The sequence below is a fragment of the Mastomys coucha genome, unplaced genomic scaffold (assembly GCF_008632895.1).
Source record: "Mastomys coucha isolate ucsf_1 unplaced genomic scaffold, UCSF_Mcou_1 pScaffold16, whole genome shotgun sequence".
In the NCBI taxonomy this organism is placed as follows: Eukaryota; Metazoa; Chordata; class Mammalia; order Rodentia; family Muridae; genus Mastomys; species Mastomys coucha.
The window spans coordinates 64,952,926-64,958,959 of NW_022196898.1; the positions used below are offsets into that span (position 1 = coordinate 64,952,926).

The 6,034-nt window shown below is 39.9% G+C and overlaps 1 pseudogene; it reads right to left on the minus strand.

The window, feature by feature from the left end:
- Positions 1 to 2,948: 2,948 nt before the first annotated feature.
- LOC116093287 lies at positions 2,949 to 3,231 on the minus strand (annotated as a pseudogene).
- Positions 3,232 to 6,034: the final 2,803 nt, after the last annotated feature.

Consider the following 6,034-nt stretch of genomic DNA (forward strand, 5'->3'; position numbering starts at 1 on the left):
TTATTTAGTTGATCAGGTATTTTATCTTCTAAGTCTGCTCTCCTACAATTCTCAACCCACTTCTGGCATCTGGCCGGGTCCCGCGGGAACCTGAAGAAGGCCAGGCCAGACTGCGTGCTCTTTCGTGTGCAGTTGGGGGCAGCGCAAAAGTTCGGCAAGGTCGTCCGGTCCAGCCCTCCCCTCCCCGCCTTGTCAGGGCAGCGCGGCCACGCGCGGAGGAGGGGCTGGCGCGCGAAGCCGCCAGGTAATGTATCTTTTGATTGATTCAGGCAATGGGAGTTGATTGTGTGGGTCTGAGGTAGAGTACTTGCCTAGTTTGCATAAGGCTCTAGGTTCAATTCCCAGCACTGAAAAAACAAAACAAAGCAAAAGAAAACCTAAATCACTATTTATCTTATTCTGAGTTGGCTTCTATGAGAGAAAGATCTGAGATAACCCCATCTTGAGATCAGGGTTGTTTTGAAGGTCAAAGGATGCAAAAGAAGGAGAACAGAAGGAATACACAGAAAGTAGAGAAAGGCCATTGGGTGCTCCTACTTTGCTGGTTACCTCTCAGGACTGGTGGGATCCAAACCCTACTGGGAAACCTGGGAAAAACAATACAGAAGGTGCCTCCAATTGATCTCAGTAAAGTTATCATCTGACAGCTGCCCCTGGGGGAAGCAGCTTATCTTTGAACATTTTATTGCGGTTTCCAGACACTGAGAATCTGTTATGGCCTTAAAAGGCCACCAAAATTAGTACACCAAGTGGTTATCTAAAACCAAACACATAATACACTCATATATATATACATATATACACATATATATGTATATATATGAATGTGTGTGTATGTATATATATATATGTATATGTGTATGTATATATGTGTGTGTGCATGCACACGAATGTACATACTATATTCCTAAATAATAATCTGCTCAGTCTATATAATATTACTTGTGTATATGTTTTTAGGGCTGAGCATTTGGTATTAAATAACCAGTTGGTGGGCTCTTTCCTGGGATATACTATTTCTCCCACTCTCCCCTTTCTGTAGTTGCCCGAAATACTCTGTATAGGGTTGATGCCTGATAGTCTTCTCTCTGTCCATGTTGGTATCTCTTTTGTTGCTGTCCTTTTTCAGCTCATGTTAAGGCAACCATGTGGGTGGGATTTTATGAGTATAGCTTCTGACATCCCTAGAACACAATCTCACAGCAAACTCCAGTCCTCTATCTATTACAATATTTCTGCCCCATCTTCTACAGTGTCTCCTGAGCCTTAAGTGTGAGAATTGTTTTGTAGATATTTTCTGCAGACTGGGCTTCATAATCTGAATTTTAATTGGTTGTAGCTCTCCGTAGAGGTTTCTGTGTCAAAGAGATGTTTCCTTGATGAGGGGTAGCGACTACACTTATCTGTGGATTGATGGACAACTGTTTAGATTGTCGGTTGTAGATTCTCCCATATTCATGACTCCACTAACACTGAATAGTTAACTAAGTTTCTAGTACCAGGAATGGTCTCCCTCTTGTAGAGTGGTCTTAAGGCCAATAAGAGAGCTGCTGTTTACCACCAAGGAATACAGGCCACTAATGAAGCCTCAGTGTCATTTGCCATGCTGGTTGCTCATGTGGTTCATAGGCATCTCCCAGCACTCAATCCTTAAAACTACAAGACCTCTAACATTTGAATGCAAAATAGACCATTAATTAAGGAGACATCAAGGAGAATATTGTCATAAATTATAAGATGTATCTTTTTTCTTTTCTTTATGCAAGGATTCATCGAAAGCATTGAAAGCATGGCCTTATACACCCTGATGGTAACCCAGTGAAATTGCTCTGACTGCCACTTCTTCCTGTGAACACAACTCTACGCTGCCGTGAAGAATTGTTAACTTTTATCTGTTTTCTTTCAATTCTGTGTACCTTCTTGTAACTCTAATTTTCCACAGGAAGGGGTCTAATTTTTTTTTTTTTTTTTTTTTTTTTTTTTTTTTTTTTTTTTTTTTTTTTTTTTTGTGAAGGGGTGAATCACTCTGTTATGATTGTTTTGGTAGCACTTTGAGCAGAGACCCCATGCAGCAGCTTTGCACACGGGCCAGCACTTCATGAATCACACCCATGTCAACACAAAGGTGGGGTAGAGAAAGGATTTAAAGAAGAGAGAGAGGGAATCATGACAAGTAGCACTGTAGGAACAGAGCCTCATGTATAGCAGAGGATGGTCAAGTCAGTCATCAATGGGAAGAGAGGCCCTTGGCTCTGTAAAGGTCCTGTGCCCCAGTGTAGGGGAATGCCAGGGCCAGGAAGCAGAAGAGGGTAGGGTGGGGGGGCGGGGAACAGGGGTTTGTTTTGGTTTTTGTTTTATTTTATTTTTTTCTTTTCTTCCAGAGGGAAAACTGGGAAAGGAGATATTGTATGACATGTAAATAAAGAAAATATCTAAGAAAGAAAGAAAGAAAGAAAGAAAGAAAGAAAGAAAGAAAGAAAGAAAGAAAGAAAGAAAGAAACTGAATTCAAACAGATTCAGTCAAGGATGGCCTTCTCGGTGCTACTACACCATGAAGCTAAAGAGACCTTTTATGCTCCACTTTCATTTATATTTTTTTCTAACACTTAAATCTCAGTTTATTTACATTTTTTAATATAATTATTTGCTTGGGTTAAAGAAGGAGGGAGCACAGACATGCCCTGATCCAAGTGTGGAAGTTAGAGAAAACTGGAGGGAGTCTGTTTTCTCCTTCTACCATGTAGATTCTAGGTACATAAGACAGGCTTGTTGCCAAGTTTCTCTGCTGACTGAGTCATCTCTTTGACCCTTAAATCTCATTTTTGAATGGACTTTAATCTTCAAGGCCTTCATGACCCCAAAGGACCTCTCTTCTGGTTACCCTGGAATACCTGAGGCACCCCTTCCTATCAGTTAGACAAGACAAACACTATATATCCACAATGTGTTTATTGGGAAGGTTCCCACTCTTCTTCAATCAGGGGCTTTCGGTGTTGCTTCCTTCTGAAGGAGCATCCTTCTGTCAGCCTTGCTTTTCCTCCTGTAGGCTGACACAGGACAGTGGAGCATCCAACACACAAGATGACTGCTTGTGAACCTGGTAATTTTATAACCTCCTGGGCATTTCACATCTGTAAAGTAGGAACTGGGGCTCTCCACCAGGTGCTTCTTCTTGTGTTTCCTCTTCTCCTCCTCTGGAGAGGGATGAAGGCAATCTTTTTTGAGAGGCATGTTCTCATAGGGAGGTATTCACCACCAGAAAGGACATTTAGATTTCTGAGGTACAGCTAAACATTCCGTCTTACCTAACCTGGATGTTGTTCCAAATAGAACATGTTAAGCAAAATGGAGAGTTCCTTAATCAAATCATTCAGGATCCCACAGTAGCATGCCTGACTGACAGCCACAAGGACTTTGATGAATAATGTTGAGAGGTTGCTTGGACTAAGGCACTATGCTTTCACTTTAGCAATTCAGCTTCCATTTCTACTAAAATGCATTGGCAGTAACACTTGCCCATGGGAAAACTTTCTTGGGCAATCACTTTATTTCAAAGTGTAAAACTAAACCAAAACCTTTATCACCTGAAATGTAACTGTGTAACTTCCCGTAGTAGATACGACTTGATACAAGTCTAACCTTTACAGGACTTGATGCAAGCCTAACCTTTACAGGACTTGATACAAGCCTAACCTTGATACATAATCCTTGGGATCATGTAGACCTTCACAAGAGTTTTATTTGTTAATTTAACTCTAAAGATCAGAACCCAAATTTGACTAGAAATTGTAAGATTAAAAAAAAAAATAGTCTTGAGGTCTGGAGAGATGGCTAGCAGTTAAAAACAAACAAACAAACAAACTTGCAGTTTTTATAGAGACCTGGGTTCAATTCCCTGCACCCACACAGAAGCTGACAACTGTCTGCAATTCCAGTCCCAGAGGATCGAGACCCTTTTCTGGCTTCTTTGGGCACTAGGCATGCAGGTGGCACAGACAAATATGCAGGCAAAATACCCATACACATGAAAATAAATTAAATTAGAAAGAAAATCAATTTGTTGGCTAAATTTGAAGACATTTCAAAAATGCCTTCTAAACTTTGTTTTGATAGGTGTTAAGAGAGGGTCTCATTTAGACCAGGTTGGCCTCAAACTCCCTATGTAACACAGGATAACCTCAGACATTTGAAACTTCTGCTTCTGCCTTTTGAATGCTGAGATTGCAAGTTTGTTCCACAATGCCTTGTTTGGGTCACACGGAGGGTAGAACTCAGGACCTTATGCATGAAAGGCAAGCATTTTTACCAGTGGAACTATATCCCAATCTCATCTACACAATTTTATTATGTGACCATTAACAATGTCCACCAAAACATTGTCCTAAGATTTATCTCATTTTTTTGTATACACTATTACCATAAGTGGTTGGAAATAAATTATTATTACTAAATTAGTAATCTATATTTAATAGCAATAAAATGAAGATAATGAAAAATCTGTGTTGTCTTATTCCTCTGAATTCTTCCTCTTTGAAGAGAAGGGCTTTTATGTTGAAGTTGTCTCTCCATTTTCAGTTTCATTTCCTTTTCATATTCTACACCAATTTTTAGAAATAAATAAAACACAAAAATTTAAGAGAAAAAAATCATCCTATTATTATCTTGCAGTTGCAGGCACTTATGGAAGCATGGCTACTCCATCCCTTCAAGAGATAAAAGAAAACAAAGGAACTTGGCTGAACTGTGAGTCTCACATAATTAGCATGGGGATTTTTGCTAAAGGGATGGAGGCATTGTAAATTATTGTTCTAGCCTAGGCTGATATTTTAAATGAGATTCTTAAGTTGCAGAATCAGAGTCTCAAAAAAAAATCACAGTCCAAATATAAACATAATCCCAGTTTGTTTTATTTCATAATATTTTCTTCAGGAGCTTTACATTCTGGAAAGTTTTTGATATGGCATCTGCTTGAAAAAAGTGTGTGGGTGCTTCCCAGTTGAGTGGAAACTCTACTGTACTCTAAAGCACCACACTTAGAGGAATTCTGGTAACTGTCAAGAGCATTCATTCTTCTTGGCTGTGCCTGTGTATTCAGCATTCGAGAAGGCTCTGGCTCTGGCTCTGTGAGGATGATCACAAATCCCAGCTTCTTCGCTCTCTTTGTGGCTTACTTAAGACTTAGAAAAAGGAGGGGAAAAACTGTGTTTCATTTAGATCGAGATTTGCAAATTGAATCTACTGTCCTTCAGACTTAGGATTCCATTGCAGCCTTCATCTTTCAGTATATCTGGAGGTAGTAACCATCACTAAGTGGTCTCAGAAGCATCTCTTTCTGGATTTTCCCAGCATGCTCAGTGAATACTCAAAGACAAACTCAGATGATCATCTTTGTTTGCCTGTGTTTATCTTTGTTGTTTGTTTGTAATGGAGGAAGTGAAAATGGATGACTTCTGTGTACAATAACACGGAGATATGGTGCTGGAAAGATGACTAAGCAGGTCTGAAAGGTACTTGTCACCAAGTCTGATGACCTGAGTTTGATCTCCAGTGCCCACATGGTGGAACTCACAAGGAGAGAAATGACTCTCAAAAATTGTCCTCTGGCCTCCACATATGTGCTGTGACACGTGCATTCCTGCCTCTAGTCACTCACACACACAAAGCAAAACATGTTAAAAGAATTTTTAAAAGAGAGACTGGCATTGATGAGGTCAGTGTCTACAGTGTTTTTTCATATCACCAATTCTATAAACTTCTCTGTCCAATATTATGAAATAAATTTTTTTCCACAGTATAAATGAAAGATACCCAGCTGGCAAGAAGATATGGGTCCAGGAAGATGGTCAGTCAGGAAGGTGCTGATAGCAAAAGCAGGGGAACCTGGCTTTGATTCCCAAACCTACATGAAGAAAACCAGGTGTGATACTGAATAGCTTGCAATCACGACTCTGGAGAGGTGAAGACAAGCAGATCTGCAAGCCTTATCATATTAGGTAAGCTCTAGACCAATGATTTTCAGCTTGTGAGTCATGAC